This window comes from Petaurus breviceps, unplaced genomic scaffold (assembly GCF_028583685.1).
Source record: "Petaurus breviceps papuanus isolate PSGF00001 unplaced genomic scaffold, PetGlider_PUasm1.0 184, whole genome shotgun sequence".
NCBI lineage: Eukaryota > Metazoa > Chordata > Mammalia > Diprotodontia > Petauridae > Petaurus > Petaurus breviceps.
The window spans coordinates 5,160,549-5,177,526 of NW_027185793.1; the positions used below are offsets into that span (position 1 = coordinate 5,160,549).

The 16,978-nt window shown below is 36.2% G+C and overlaps 1 long non-coding RNA gene and 1 pseudogene across 2 annotated transcripts in view; one reads left to right on the forward strand and one right to left on the reverse strand.

Annotated features, from left to right (window-relative positions):
• Positions 1 to 895: 895 nt before the first annotated feature.
• The window catches only part of LOC138161314 (uncharacterized), a 62,545-nt gene continuing 46,462 nt past the window's right edge, over positions 896 to 16,978 (forward strand). The window contains exons 1-2 of one of the 2 annotated variants that reach the window (XR_011168329.1): positions 896 to 1,065; positions 9,232 to 9,310. This is a non-coding gene — a long non-coding RNA (uncharacterized lncRNA). The remainder of the gene's footprint in view (positions 1,066 to 9,231; positions 9,311 to 16,978) is intronic. The other variant, XR_011168330.1, reaches the window with a different exon arrangement.
• On the reverse strand, positions 15,049 to 15,522 carry LOC138161248 (NADH dehydrogenase [ubiquinone] iron-sulfur protein 5-like; annotated as a pseudogene).

The following is a 16,978-nucleotide window of genomic DNA, read 5'->3' on the forward strand; positions in this document are numbered from 1 at the left end:
TTAGATTTACAAAGCCAGGGAGCTCCTTAACTGCTACCCAGAGTTTCATCTGGCTACTTCAAACATTCTTCCCATAAATAAGCCCTAAAGTAAAACCTCACCTCAGAATTTATATACCCTCCTTCAGAGGCAGAGAGCATCAGGACCCTAGTGACTGATTGCCTAATTACAAAGTAACAAAAGATGTGGGCCATCCTGAAAAACAAGCCTCCCTTAATCAAGTTTCTCTTGCTGGGCTCCGTGGATTTCCTACAAAATATAATTTTTTTCTGAAAATATTAAGTATTTTGCTCAGGATGGTCCTATATAATACACTTGGGAATATATGAAATTTTATTTTCAGCTTATTGAGAGCCATAGGTCAATTATAAACAAGATCCCAGTACCTTACACTTCAGTTAGTCTACATTTATTGCCTATTTTGTGCAAAGTACTGTGTAAGGATTCCTAAAACAAAGGCAAAAAGAAAAAAAAAATCTGCTTTCAAGAAATTTCTATTCCATTTTAACATGAAAATAGGTAAGGATACTTTCTGAAACATACAAATGAATCTCTGATCTCATCTATGTGAATATTACTTCCAACCTTTCTCTAATACCCATATTATATGACTCCTGTCTATGTAAAAGTTTGCCACAAACAGCCCACCCAACAGGCTAGAAACCTTCATTAAATTCTCCAGTAATTTCACGAATACTACTGGGCTATAGAGACTTTCTATTTTTTTCTCCTTGTTCTGTTATTTGACGAGTGTAATGTTAATGGGAGTTGAAAATATTCCCAGCCCCTTAATAGGCCTCACAAGGAGCCCAACAAGAGAAACTTGATTAAGGGAGGCTTGTTTTTCAGGATGGCCCACATCTTTTGTTACTTTGTAATTAGGCAATGAGTCACTAGGGTTGCGATGCTCTCTGCCTCTGAAGGAGGGTATATAAATTCTGAGGTGAAGTTTTACTTTAGGGCTTATTTATGGGAAGAATGTTTGATGTAGCCAGATGAAACTCTGAGTAGCAGTTAAGGAGCTCCCTGGCTTTGAAAAACCAAGAGTTAGTGCTTCTCGCTCTGGTAAGTGTATATGTATGGCTTTGGTCAGACAGCTAGAAGCTCTATTGATTTGTGTTATTTTCTCTTTTTTTTTCTCCTTGTAATTTGTTTACATTTTCTCTGAAGTTCAGGGTGCTGACTTTTCCCCCTGAACTAAGTGAATGATAGATATATGTGTATGTGTGTGTTTGTGTATGTGTGAATGTATGTGTATATGTGTAATTAAAGATTGTTGACCCCTTTAAAGTTGCTTTCCTTTAGTAAAGCAGATCAAAGAACCTGTTCTAGCAGCCATCCTGGGTAAGTTAGGATGCTTGCTGTTACAACCAGGCAATCATCTCTTTCAATGGGACAATCCTTTGGGAATATTTTTATATTGCTTCTCCATAATTTCTATTTTTAATTGGTTGGTGCCATATTGTGCCCATTATGTGCATCTTTGTTACTTTTTGAGTGATCGGCTTAAATTGTTCAGATACTAGAGTTTTTGATGACTCACTACCATGCAATATCACCAGAGAATAGCAGTAGTAAAAAGATGGGATAGGTCTGGCTTTAGGGAGATGCAAGGGGATCATGAAAAAAATGTGATTGTGCTAGGACCTATGTAATTCCTCCCGATCTTCTTTTCCTGTTTAATTTTTTGTCTATTTGTAGTGTCGGTCCAGGAGGAAAAACACACACACACACACACACACACACAAACTTGAGGAATAAGAAAACCTTCCTATATGAGGCAGAATATCAGGTGAGCATTGAAGGAAACTAGGGGTGCTAAGAGGTGTAGAGAGTATTGCAGGTACACATCACATATTACCTGTGTAAAGGCATGGGGCAGGAAATGGAAAGCCAAGTACAGGAATCAAGAAATAAATTTGACTCATCTTTCCAGAGTCTAGAAATATTGAGTCTAAGTAAAAATCCTTAGCTTCAGAGAAAATAAGGTTGCATACTTTATGTTTGTTATGAAGATTTATCAATGTTTATTTTATCACTCTGAGTTAACATGTTGCAAAGTAACCAAATTAATATTCATTCAATAAAGCAATACACAGTCTTCAAATTATGGTTGTAATTGCAGTCATTGTACAACTATTTTAGTCATTATTGTGGAAAAATCTCATTCATTGGAATATTTTAATTACTTTGCAGAATTGCATTAATAAATTTAATCTGCTAAAGTCTATACAAAAGGTAAACATATGCATGCTTTTTCTGAAAGTATCTTATTATAGAAAGTTAAAAAGTACATTTTTGATCATTTTAGTGGCTTTCATCTCAACCATATTTTCCTAAGCATGATTTCTCAATAATCTAATTCACTTCTAAAGTATTTAATTCAAGGAGGAGATTGAACTGAGTTAGTTTGATAATGTATTTTCATGGGTCATTATGACCTGTATACTGTTAAAGAGTTCATCTTTCATGTCAGTCACCTTGAAAAAATTGGAGACATGTAAAAATGAAGTGGCAATTTCTTTGTTATTTTGCTTTTTTGGATTCCAAGTTTAAAGAAAAAAGTAGACATACACCTTTTCAAGCTTATTGATAACCTCTCCAAAATTCCTACTGTATCAATATTTTTCAGGGGTCCAGCTAATCTTATAATTTCAAAATTAAAAGCAAATATTTCTTTAAAGTAACTATATCTAGATTATCAATAGCTCAATAATGTTAGAAAAAATATTATTTTCTTGGTAGTAGTGGGAAAGTTTAAAATAAATTTGATTTCATATAGCTGAAATAGTAGGTTTCTGGAAGAACACCTATCTAAGTGGGGTAGTAAGAGATACCCAACAGCCTGAAGAAAGTGGTCAGAGTTAATATTTGTGAATCCATCAAAGTCTCATTGAATACAAGAACAATTCACTCTCGGTTCTGTAAATGAGGTAAGGGCTAGAATTAAGATTGTCTTTCTAATTATAATGTGGAACACAGCTCAGAGGTCAATAACATGGGTCATGTTTGGGGCAGAAAAAGTCTGAGAAACATGCCTATGTAAAGTGGTCATACCAGAGCTAGATTGCTCCCAAAAGATAGTTGCCACAATGATAAGTGACCTATTGAAGAAATTGAGACTAGATACTTAGCCTAGAGCCAGAGGAAAATATTGTTTAGTTCTACCTAAAACTTGGTATGTAGCAGGGTTATTTTTTTAATGCTTTATTAACTTCTGACTTACATCTTTCATTTCTGCCAGATTTTGAGTTATAAATTTTCTCCCCTCTTTTCCCCTACCCATTGCCCCAAAATAGCAGTCCCACAGGATATCACCTCCTCCAATCTGGTCTGTCCCATATTTTCTCCCACACACCTTTAGACTTTTCCAGTGGATCTCTATACCTCAGTGCCTGTATATCTTATTTCCCAACTACATGTAAGATTGTATTAATAATAGTATATGTATATATACATACACACATACATATATATTTGAATATTTGATTTTAAAACTTTCAATTCCAGATTCATTCCCTTCCTTGTCACCCGCCATTACTGGAAAGATGAGTAGTTCAGTATAGGTTGTACATGTGTGGCTAATGCAAAACAATAACATAGTAGATTTATTGTAAAAGACTGACTATGTTTCCCTCCCTCCTATCCCACCTCCAACTTGTTCTATTCTCTACTTTGATCCCATCCCTTTTCAAAAGTGGGTGCTTCCAACTTCCCTCCCCCCCAGCCTGCCCTCCCTTCAATCATTCCCCCTCTCATCCCCTTCCCCCACTATTCTCCTGGAGGGTGAGATGCCCTATTTAATGTGTATTTCACTCCCTCCTCAAGCCAGATTCAATGGGAATAAGGTTGACCCATTCCCTTTTGCCTTCTTATTCTTCCCCTCCATTGTAACCATTATCCCTTGCCTCTTCTATATGAGATAGTTTACCCCAATCTGTCTCTCCCCATCACCTGTCATTATATTCCTCTCACCTCTTAATTTCACCTTTTAAGTATCATCCCTTCCTGTTAAATTGGTCCTGTGCCCTCTATCTATGTATACCTGTAAACATATGTACACACATTCTCATATGTATTCACATGCCCATATACCCTCATATATAGACATATGTATGTGTATATATGTATATATATATATATATACATATATATATATATATATATATTTCTAATCCCTTCAACTACTGAGAAAAGTTTCATAAGTTACAATTATTGTTTTTCCATGTAGGAATGTTAATAGTTCAACTTTGATAAGTTTCTTATGATTTCTTTTCCCTGTTTACTTTCTCATGCTTTTCTTGCTTCTTGTATCTGAATGTCAACTTTTCTATTCAACTCTGGTTTTTTCAGCAAGAATGCTTGAAAGTCCTCTATTCCACTGAATGACCATATTTTCCCCTAAAACATGATACTCAGCTTTGCTGGGTAGGTGATTCTTGGATTTAATCCCAGCTCCTTTGACCTCCAGAATATCATAATCCAAGCCCTTCGATCCCTCAGTGTAGAAGCTGCCAGATCCTCAGTTATCCTGATAGTGTTTTCACAATATTCAAATTGTTTCTTCCTGGCTGCTTGTAATATTCTCTTCTTAATCTGGGAATTCCAGAAACTGGCTATAATATTCCTAGGAGTTTTCTTTTTGGGATCGTTTTCAGGAGGTGATTGGTGGATTCTTTCAACCTCTCTTTTGCCCTCTGGTTCTAAAACATCAGGGCAGTTTTCTTTGAGAACTTCCTGGAGGATGATTTCTAGGTTCTTACTTTGGTCCTGGCTTTCAGGTAGTCCAATAATTTTTAAATTATCTCTCCTGGATCTATTTTCCAGGTCAGTGGTTTTTCTTGTGAGATATTTCACATTGCCTTCTATTCCTTCATTTGTTTGGATCTGTTTAACAGCATCTTGATTTCTCACAAAGTCATTAGCTTCCATTTGCTCCAGTGTAATTCCGAAGCAATGATTCTCCTCATTGAGCTTTTGAGATTCTTTTTCCATCTGGCAAATTCGGCTTTTTAAGGCATTCTTCTCCTCATTGCCTTTTTGAGCTTCTTTTGCCATTTGAGTCAGTGTGTTTTTTAAGGTATTATTTTCCTCAGTCAGGCTGTTGACTCTCATTTCATAATTTTCTTGTATTGTTCTCATTTCTCTTCCCAATTTTTCCTTCACTTCTCTTATCTGCTTCTTAAGGTCCTCTATGGCCTGTAACCAGTTTGTATTTTCCTTTGAAGGTTTTGGTGCAGGAGTTCTGATTTCACTGTTTTCCTGCTGTTCCATGCTTTGCTCCTTTTTATCCCCAAAATAGGAGTGTAATGTTGGAATCTTCTGTCTGCTTTGTTTCCTTTGCCTGCTCATTTTGCCACTCAATTACTTGACTTTTGGGCTTTTTGCCACAGTAGGACTCTGCTGCCAGACAGGGGAGCTTTCGTCCCAAATGCTGGGGTTTTCTCAGCTGCCAGAGGTATTATATGGGTACTCTCTCTGAGGTGTCCACATGCTCTGGCAAGCTGTACACACACCCCAGGTCCTCCACGCTAGACTGCAATCCAGATCCAAGCAGGTTAAAGCAAGAGCTATTACCTCTCAGACTGGTGCTTGGTATCCCTACACTCTGCAGGCAAGGAACTGAAGCTGCCACGTGGCACTGGCTGGCTGTGCCAGCGACTTAGTGGCTTTTGGCCCTGGGGGGTAAAAGCCATGCACCCCACTTACTGGTCCCAAAGTCCAGACTGCACTGACCTCTCACTTTGTCCTTTGCATCTATGTGTTGATAAATGTGGAAACTGCCACCGCTGCTGCTTATCTGGAGTCCCTCTGGCCAGTGGCTGTTCAGGCCTGCCCTGGGGCTAAAGCCTAGGCATGGGGCTGGTCTGGGCTCCTAGAGTGCTGCACTGGATTCCTGCAGGCCTGCTGTGCTGTCCTCAGTGGGAGGTTAGCTTCTCTGTGTCATTTTGTGGGTTTTGCAGCTCCAAAGTTTGTTTAGAGTCCCCTTTTTACATGGATTGGGGAAGGTGGAATCCTGAGCTGCAGGAATGTCATGCTTCTACTCAGCCATCTTGGCTCCGCCCCCCTACAATTCATAGCAGGGTTATTTGTAACAGGACTGACTTTAACAACAATCTGGTGAATTTGCTTAGAACAAATAAATCAGAACAAAAAGGAAGGAATCAAGAGAGTTAGGCCTTTAAAAGAGTCAGAATCATTGAAGCTTTCAACAGGTCTAAAAAGCTTAAAGTACAAGTAGAAATTTTTAAGGGATGCATTATGAAAGGGTCTTTCATGATTAGAAAATGTTTGGATTTCAGAGTTTCCTAAGAAGAAATCATGATATCAATAAGCAAGAAGAGGAGCTGATGGATCTAGCCCCAAGACTGATAGATGTAAGAAAGCATATATAGCAAGACACATTTCTGGGTAACTTTGAGCTTCACAACTGGAGGTATTCAGTAAACATTCATCATATCATCAGTTTATTTAAATATAAAATGTGTGTACATACATATATACATACACACACACTCACACATATACATAAATTTATACTACATATAATGGGAGACTGGCCAATGTGGGTTTTGTTCTCAGAGGACATGGTGACACTGGCCTCCTTGCTGTTCTTTGCACAGATACTACATCTTCACTGCTTCTGGGCAATTTCATTTACTGACTACATTTATGGAAGTTTTTTCTCATCTCATTTCTGCTTCCTGGTTTTCCTGAATTCCTTCAAATCTCTACTAAAGTCTCACTTTCTAGGAAAAATCTTTTCCTGTCCTTAATCTTGGTTATTTCCTCTTGAGATTGTCTCCAAACTGATCTGTATATATCTTTTTTGTATACAAGTATTTGCATGTCAATTAGACTGTGAGTTTTGGATGTTAGAGAATGTGTTTTTTCTTTCCTTGTACCCCTGAGCTTGGCACAGTCCCTGCCACATAGGCACCCAATAAATATTTATTGTTAGCTAGACTTGACTTGTGAGCCTCTAGATGGGTAGAGAGTTGGGCCCTTTTCTTCTTCTGTGCTTTGCCTTAGTAATATGTGTAATATTCTCTACCTCTTCATTTCTGTTTTATAGCTTCCCTGATTTCCTTTAATTCTCAGCTAAAATTTCACCTTCTACAAAAGGCTTCCCCTCTTTTCCTTAATATTAACGACTTCCTTCTGAGATTATCTCCAATTTATGCTCTATTTAGCATATCTTGTTTGTACATTTTTGTTTGTGTTGTCTCCCTCATTAGACTGTGAGCCCCTTGAGAGCAACAGTTTTCTTTGTATCCCCAGTGCTTGTCATAGAAGTGCATGCTGATTTAAGACCCTCCCAAATCAAAGGTACACCAGCAATTTGGGTCCCCAGAGTGTGGCTGGTTGCATATCTCTATCAATAGAGTCCTTAAGATGTCCCAGGGTAAAATGGGGTTGCATTAATACTTTTGACTCGGGTTCTTTTCTGTATATATTCCATTCCTCCTATATCAGTTTCCTAATGTCAGTGAATATCCTTTCATTATCATTGATTCTAGTGATTAGTGCCCCATGTAATCGGGTTTTTTTCTTCTCAATATTGATTAGTTTAGTCAGTTTTTATTTTATAATATTTTATACACACATGTATACATAGTATATGGACATATACATGTCCATGCATATACATATGTATGTGTGTGTGTGTATTGTTACAACAAGAAAGAACCATAGTACAAAAATACATTCTTCCATTTACACTTTGGTTTGTATAGAATAGGCTTTAAACTTGAAGTGGTACATTCTTCCCATCATTGAATTAACTTCCAGGTGGCAAATTTGAAGGCAGATCTTCCTTATTACAAGGCTAGCTCATGGTATTATTCAAAATGCCATGCTTAGACATAATTTAGCTTATTAGAGAGATTAACGGGCACAAAATATCTGCATGTATACATATGCATGTATACATATGTATGTACACATGGATTTGCATGTACATACCTATATATGTACACACACACACATATATATATATATACGTACATGTGTATATGCACAAATACAATTTATTAAGACAACTGGAAATACCAAATATGATGTATTTAACCATATAGTCATGCCACTGACAAATTCACTCATCAGCATGTTAAATGAAATGGTTAAAATATACGCTTCTCAGTCTTGTGCCTCAAGCTCATGTATTTGACAATATCATTGCTGAGCACAATGTGATCATTTGACCCTAAAAAAATTAATTGGAAGTTACACCACATTAAAGATTTGTGTATTGTTTTAATAAATATTGTAAGACAAAGAGAAGTATTCATTGGCCCTCTAGCCCTAATGATACTGAATGAATTGGTTAATGAGGTATAAAGCCAGCAGTCTTCTTAATGAAACAAGAATGATAGAATTGATGACAAGAGTATTCCTTTTTTGTTCTTTTCCACAACTGTACTCACTTCTTCAACTAACTGTGAAGCCCAAACAATGTCCTCCAGATTCTTTTCCACCTGTGCCTAGAAATGAATATTCCTACTCTCATAGACATAGGAAGCATGCCACTGAAATATTTTTATTTCCATATTTGACCATTTTGCCGCTATGAATTATGATATTTTGTTTAATGAACAGATATAAAATTATTTTTGTTTGTCTCAGAGGACAGGAAATCCTAAACTTATTTTATCATAAATGTATTTAATTGTATTTTATGACAATACTATATTATATAATGCTTTGAAAAAAATAGTTTCAAGAGCAATTAGGTGGCATAGTGAATAGAGCACCGGCCCTGGAGTCAGGAGGACCTGAATTCAAATCCAGCCTCAGACTCTTAACACAAAAACTAGCTGTGTGACCTTGAGCAAGTCACTTAACAGCAATTGCCCTACCTTCCCCCCTCAAAAAAGAAAAAAAAAGAAAAAGTAGTTTTATATAAACTATCTGACTTGAACTTAACAACAACCATGTATAATAACTAACATTTTACAGACTGAGAAACTGAATCTCAGTTGATCACTTTACTAAATTTTACAGGCTAGTGTTCAAACCCAGGTCTTTAGACTCCAAGTCCAACTTGTTTTTTCTATTGTAGTATACTGGTTAAAAATAATTCTTCTAGATTTATTGGAAAATTTCATAAATAGGACCTCATTAGTGTATAGGAAAGAAAAAAACCCTGCATATATTTACCAAATAATTAATGATGAATATTCATTCAGGCTTTGAGCTAGGTCTGTGGTAATAAACTTTCTTTTTCCACAGGGTCATACTTGCAATTTTCACTCCACACCTCTGGTAATTATGTAAGCTGTTAAGTCACCTTTACCTCTGGGGACGTGTGGTAGGTAGATGGTATTTGTTTGCATGTTTTCTCTTGAGAGCAAAGTTGATAGAATTAACAATATAAAGATGTCCCCCTGCTACATTCCTCCTATTATGCCCTCCCCACAAAATACAAAATTATTGTAACAAAAAGCTCCAGATGCTCTAAACGCTTTTTTGGGGGCATATAGAAATGTCATCGAGCTCATTAAACTCCTGGGCAGCAATTTCTTTTTGTACCATGAAAGCTCTTGACCTTGCCAGTACATTAAACTCTAACAAGTTTCTACAAGTTCTGAGTTCCAATTATGGCCCGCTTTATTGGACTGTGGCTATTAATGCAGTTTTACTTGTCCCACTGTGGCCTGAACTTTGCTTTTACAATTTCTAGATCAACATTTAATTGGAGGCAGAAATCTGAACATAAGAGCTTTTTTGTTTGTTTTATTTAAAACTAAAGTACCTGGTGAAAATAAGGCTTGTGATCCATCTGTACTACTGCCTGAGGATGGTATTCATTCTTTTTTCTTGAGAGAAACTGTTACCTTTTTATTAACAAGTCAGCTCACCATAATATGGATTATGTAGATATATAATTATTTATTGATTTGTCAGAAATGCATGAATTATTCCCAAATTAAGTGTGAAATTACTGTGTGTGTATGTATTATTCTAATATGTGGTATATATTTTATGTTTATCCATAAGTATTTCTCACATGCTATTTTGTATAATGCTATGAATTATGTTTGTGTAAATATTGACTAATTGTGGGGAAGGTACAGACATACTAGATGCTCTTTTCTACTTCCAAATTCAAAATTGTCTTTCTAACTTCATTGGCATAATGCTCTAGTGTGAAATTCCATTTTGGATATAGAAATGTGTGAACCAGCTATAAAATTGTAAGATCCTTGTTGCTTATTAGACCCTAACAGGTTAGACATGGTAAAAATCTGTCCATGCCTTATTATATATCATAAAATAATAATTTAGTAGCTTTTTGATAAGTGCATAGTTTGACTATAGGGCATGATTACAGTGCATAGAAACAAATCCTGCTATTCTGATGATATATTTTTGAAAAATCAAAAATTGATTCAAGAGAAACAAAGAATTTAAAAATCTAGTATAGAGAACAGGGGCAATTGCACAGCAACTTGCATTTAGAATATGATGTTTATTTCTCTGCCACAGTTTAATGCCTGTTGCTGTGTAATTCTTCAGATTTCAATCCATTGCCTGGTGAGTGTTGCCATAGAAATGTCAGACTGGAAATGGCTAGACTGAGTCTGTTCCAGGATTCATCAGTTTGGTGACTTTTTTTTTTTAACTTGGCATTGAAAGTCATGAGAATAATAGAACGGAAAAAATTCCATCTTACACTCAGGAAGGTGGTGGATAGAGTTGAGAGCATGCTTCTGATCTCTGGATGATTGATTCTCTGGCCATGCTTACTCTCTGGCTCTGATGGGCAGCTGCTGAAGGGTAGTGAACAGGAACTGAAGGGACAGACAGATGGATGAGTTGATTGGCATGTTGGTACCTACTGAGAAGTCTATCCCAAATCCCCTTTATTCCCAGCTGAACTGTAGAATGTTCGTAACCTTTTTTCATGCTCAGCTCAGGGAAGAGATAGGAGTGACAGAGGTTGAATTTTCCTGTCTGGTAGCTGTCCTAGGTGTTTACCTACATTGTTTACTTCCTTATTGTAACCCTGCATGTCATAGATTTTAATGACCTCTTAAATTCTACTTATGTGATATGGGAAATTCAGCCCAAAGGTATTAAGAAATGCTCAAGAATAAAATCCTGAAGACACAAATAATTTCAATTAAAAAGAAATTTCTATGTATATAAATTTGAGAAGTCTTAGGCAATTTAAAAAGCTTTTTTGATGTGTTGACTGAAGGGCTAGGGGAGGGGTATGGAATGATTGCATTGAGATTTCCAATAAATAAGAGAGCATAAGACCATAAGCTGTAATTAAAGATCTTGATATGAAATTGTGAAACATTTGAGACAAATGTAAGTTTATAAAGGTTAAGCTCACATGATACTTAGGAATCTTGGGAGCACTTTCATAAGGACCACCCTCTTTGGTGCCTCAAAACAAGCCACATTCTTACATGAATTAATTAGGTTTTTTTTTTAATAGGAGCTCTTTGTCTAATACATTAGTTTTCTTTGTATAAGGTGATTTCTCTCCTGGAGAGAACAAAACAAATGAACATAGTTGAGGAATGTTTTTCCACACATCAAATGGTTAGGGACAATGAAGTGTTAATGAAGAAAATGAACCAAGGCTTTATGTTGATGAAAATGTATCTGAAGTATAGAAGAGGAAACTTGACCCTTGTTAGGAGATAAGAGAGTGCCAGAGTGTTGGTTAACAACAATGGGACAATGAGAGGAGAAGAAAAGATAGTTATATAAACAGAAATCAAAAACAGACTTGAGACCTTTGTTTAATAGGAAGAATTTGAATGTTGTGAAGACAAAACAATTGCTTGTCCTTCAATGAATGATATAGTAGAGTCAGAGTACATAAGGAGAAAGAATTTTCAGTAAAAAGTAGTGAATAAGACATTAGTAATAACAGATGTGGATTATCTGCTCAAGTATACTGAGTTATTTGTCAAATTGATTTTTTTTTAAAGAGAAGAATGTTGTTTTCTAGGGCAACAATCAGGACACATGCTGGAAGCATCCATAGCAGAAAACCTCTTGAGCCTTATGAAAATGTATACTGAGTATTTGGGCACAAGTTACACTTCCAGAAAAAATCTAAAATATATTACCAATGATTATAAATCCTTGGGGGGAGGGGTGAAAGCTAAAATCCACAGGGAACAGTTTTATTTTTTTCTCACTCAAATCCATTAAATGCAGGGGATGCAAAAGAGAAAAAAAATCTTTGAGAAGTAAACTGGCTAAGAAAGTGGAGTCTGAAAATAGGAGACTTGCAAACCATAACTTCAAATTGAAAGATGACAATTGACTAGCTACATAAGTAGTATAATTAGAAAAAGATCTTTTGTCAGGTGCCTTGAAAATCTAATATGAAGGAATTTAAACTAAAATGGATGAATCCTATGTACAATTGCCAACTAGAAACTATATGGAATGGCCACAATGAAGTAAAAATAGCAGTTATAATACCCAGAATTTCACAATAAATAAAATCCCAGAGAGTTTCTGGCCTCAAATGCTAAAATCTGAAGAAGAAAAAAAACTGAGGAAATACAGGTTATAACACAAAGAGGGAAATTTTACCATATAAACAGAAAATTTGGGGATGACACCCTTGACTAAAATGTGGTTTTGGATGGTTATTTCATATTAAAAAACAGAATAGGTAAAAATGATTGAGTGAAGATAGTTTTTAATTTTTTAAAAAAAGTTTTATTGATATGAGAATATCAAGGAAACAGAAGAGGTAGGAATTATGAACATTTGAGTAAAAGTCAATGAAGGGACAAGCAAAAATCATTTTGTCCTGAGAATGTCCTACTGACTACCCAAAAAGAAAGAATATAGAATGCATTTGCAAAGTATCATGAGCTTAGCATCAAGGCATGGAATACAGGATGGTTGATATCATAGATTTAGAACTGGAAAAGACCTAAGAGGCCACTAACTAGTACAAACATCTCATTTTATGATTGAAAAAATCTTAAACCCAGAGAGGATAACTGACTTACCTGGGGTAAAGTAGTGATGAACTCCATTCAAACAGGCATTTGCTGAGTTCTTTTTTCAATCAAAAGCAAAATAGTTGATACTTTCTTTATTTGCTTTGATGAGAATTTCATCGTGCAAATAATGAAGGATAGAAAATGGAGAAATGATATTCTGGTTCTGAATCTTCACTATAATAGATGAAATGCTTGCTAGGATAGGTTGTTGAATGGAAGGGACCTTTGTCATGGAGAGTTTGTGATAAGGTAGTGGAAATTCAAGTATAGTATGAAATGTACTCTAAATTCTGGAAACACACATTTCAGAGCGTTTTTAGAATCCCAGGTAGACTAAAATTCGACTGGGAAATTCAGCCCAAAGGTATTAGGAAATACTCAAGAATAAAATTCTGAAGAGACAAATAATTTCAATTCAAAAGTAATATAGAGGCCAGTCAACAAGCATTTATTTCAGTGTCAGCTCTGAGCTAGGCACTATGTTAAACCCTGGAGCTACTAAGAAAGGTAAAAGGCATTGTCTGCTCTCAGAGAGCTTACAGTCTGATAGAGAAAACATACAAACAGGTATATATGGCTTTGGATGGTCGTACCTTATTCATGTATACAGTAAACTGGAAGCAGTCTCAGAGAAGTCAGGAGCATTGAGGAGGGATGGAAAAGGATTTTTGTAGAAAGGGGAATTTAAGCAAATATTGAAGTAATCCAGGGAATCCAAGAGGCAGAAATGAGGAGAGAGAATTCCAGTCGTGTGGAATATTTAGCAAAGATGTAAGGAGTTAGGATATGCTATGTCTTGTGTGAGGAAAAAGGACCCTGATATCATTGAATTGCTGAATACATTGATGTGGGCTGAAAGGAGTGAAGACTTGAAAGATAGGGGAGGGCTCTGCTTATGAAAAACTTTGAATATCAGATAGGGAATCTTATATTTGATGCTAGAGGTGATAGGAAGGCCCTAGGGTTTCTTGAATAAAGGTGACATAGTCAGATTTGCACTTTAGGAATTTGACTGCTGATTGGAAAATAGATTAGAGAAAAAGAGATGAGTCAGGGAGACAAATCAGGAAGCAATTGCAAAGCCTATGTGGTAGCAGTAGAAGATGAGAGAATGGAATCTCTACAAGATGATATGAAGGTAGATTCAATAGGATTTGACAATCAATTAGACAAAGTCAGTGAGAAAGTTTGGTGGAAGATATATGTTGTGGGATTGGATAACTGGGAGGATGGTGGTGCCCTTGATAATAGTAGAAAAATTTGGAAGAGGAGAGGGTTTGGAGAAGACAGATAAGGAGTTCAGTTTTAGACATACTGAATTTAATATGCTTACAGGAATTCAAGTTTGAGATGTCCGATAAGCAGTTGAAGATGTGAGATTGAAGGTCAGCAGACAGCTTAGAGCTGCATTAATAAATCTAAGAATCATTATTGCAGACATGACATTTAAATTCAAGGGAGCTGATAAATCATTAGGTAAAACAATATAGAGGGAGAAGAGAAAAGGACTCAGGACAGAATTTGGTGGGATATCCAAAATTAGTATACACAATCTTTATGAAGATACTGACAAAGTAGACTGAAATGCAGCAGTCAGAAGGTAGGACAACATGGAAATAACAGTGTCACAAACACTCAGAAAACAGAGAATTTCAAGAAGGGGGAGATCCATAATGTCAAAGGCTATAGAGAGGTCAAGAGGGATGAGGATTGAAAAATGACCTTTGGAATTGGCAGTTAAGAGATGATTTGGAGAGAGTAGTCTTGGTCGAAAGATAAGGTGGGCAGCCAGACAACACAGTTTAGAAAAGAGTGAAAAGAAAGGAAGTGGAGATGACAATTTTAGATGGCCTCCAATTTTTTTTTACCATTGGTAAATGTTTACTTTCCAAAGTGCCTATTTTCATATACAGGTAGAATCACAGATCATATACCAACTTGCCTGGTGTGATTGTCCTAATGGCAAAATATAGAGAGAACTGGGGACTGGGGATGGCTTCTATACTCTGATTTTTACCCTTTGGAAGGAGATGTCTGTTTTAAGAAATATATAGTTCCAGAGGACAATACGGTATACTGTCATCCCATCATAAAGGACGAAGCCAACCAATGTCACCACTGGCTGGTCAAGGCCTTGACTCTTCCTTGCCTGAGAGGTGAGGTGGGGGAGTATGCTTCCCTTCTTTCATCAGCTTCTTCTTCTGCTTCATGACTGTTCCCAAGCGTTCTGTCATTTTCTGCCTATGCAAACTTTCAATGAAATCCTTATATTCCAGTTTGCATTCTTTCTTGGCTTAGTTCATGCCAATTCCATGGGCACACTCAATGAATTCCTTCTCAAAAGCATGGCCTTAAGTCAACATTCTGTAAGGTTGTTCAGCACTCATAATTGTCATCCATTTGCCAATATTGAGGCCCAGCTGGTTTTGAATATCAGAGAATGGCATGACTGTGGCCTAGTTCAAGCACCATGTTGCTTTTCTTCACCATAAGTCTCTTGTAGATGGCTTTCTTAAAGAGATTAAGAATGGTATAGGATATAAGACAATAACTATTGGGACTGAATGAATCAATCAGGACAGAAAAATATGGAATTTGAAGAGATCAATATAAATTCAAAGGTAATTCATGAATGAATTTAGATTTTAAGGAAATATAGGACAAGGAAGAGGGTGAATAATAATGTTACAAACCTTTATAATGAGAGGAATGCTGAAGTTCAGAAAGAGCAGGGACTGTTGAGGGAAGCTAAGAACAAAAAGAGTTGTGATTTTTTGTTTTGCTTGCTTGTTATTTCAACTTTATGTGATGAAAAGAAGAGGAATAAAGGTTAGGATCTTCCATGGGATTATGGGATGATGATAACGTTTAAGAGAAAGAAGGCAAACTTCAAATATTTTGTTTTGGTTTTATTTTCTCTGTTGAGAATGGCATTTAAACTAAAAATGACAATAAAAGTGACTAATTAGGTATTGATAACAAGCATAAGTAAAGTAATAATAGTAAGAGTGCAACATTATGAATTCACGTCACCTGGTTCATATAATCTATATCATTCAATGAAGAAAGAACAGACAAATGTGATAATGGAACCACTGTCAGAAATATTTAAAAATCATGGAAAACAAATTGGAGAAGAGGGAATATTATTGTGATTTTTCTTTTAAAAAGAGAAGGCCAATGATACTGACATTAACTCCTGGGAAAATTCTAGAATGGATCATTAAAGTGATGGTTGGTGAAGATCCAAAATGGAAAGTTGTGATTACAAAGAACCAACAAGGCTTCATGAAAAAATGGATCATACCTGAATAACCTTATTTATTTCCATTTTTTACCAGAATTGCTAAACTAAGGGCGGCTAGGTGGCGCAGTGAGGAAAGTGCTGGCGTCGGAGTCAGGAGGACCTGAGTTCGGTTCCGGTCTCAGACACTTACACACATACACACACACACACACACACACACACACACAAACAAGCCGTGTAACCTTGGGCAAGGTACTTAACCCCAATTGCCCTCCAAAAAGCAAAAAATAAAAAAAGAATTGCTAAACTAGTATATAAGGGGAATGTTGTAAATGCAATACATCTAGAATTTAGCAAAGTTATTAATAAAGTATTTTATACTGTTGTGGGAAAGATGGAGAAATTAGGTATACATCAAGGTTCAGCAAAATATAGACTGGGGACCAACAATTTTTACCTGCTGCTTTTTTTTTATAGCTTGATATTTATAATTTTTCTAAATTAACTCTTTTTTTTTATCAAATGCTTCATTAACTTCTAGTTTACATCTCTCATTTCTGCAAGAGTTTGAGTTACACATTTTCTCTCCATTTTTCCCCTACCCATTACCCCAAAATAGCGATCCCACTGGATATCCCCTTGTCTAATCTGCTCTCTCCCATATTTTCTCCCATACCCCCTCAACTTTCCAGCAGGGCATGGTGGATCTCTATGCCCCAGTGCCTGTATATCTTATTTCCTA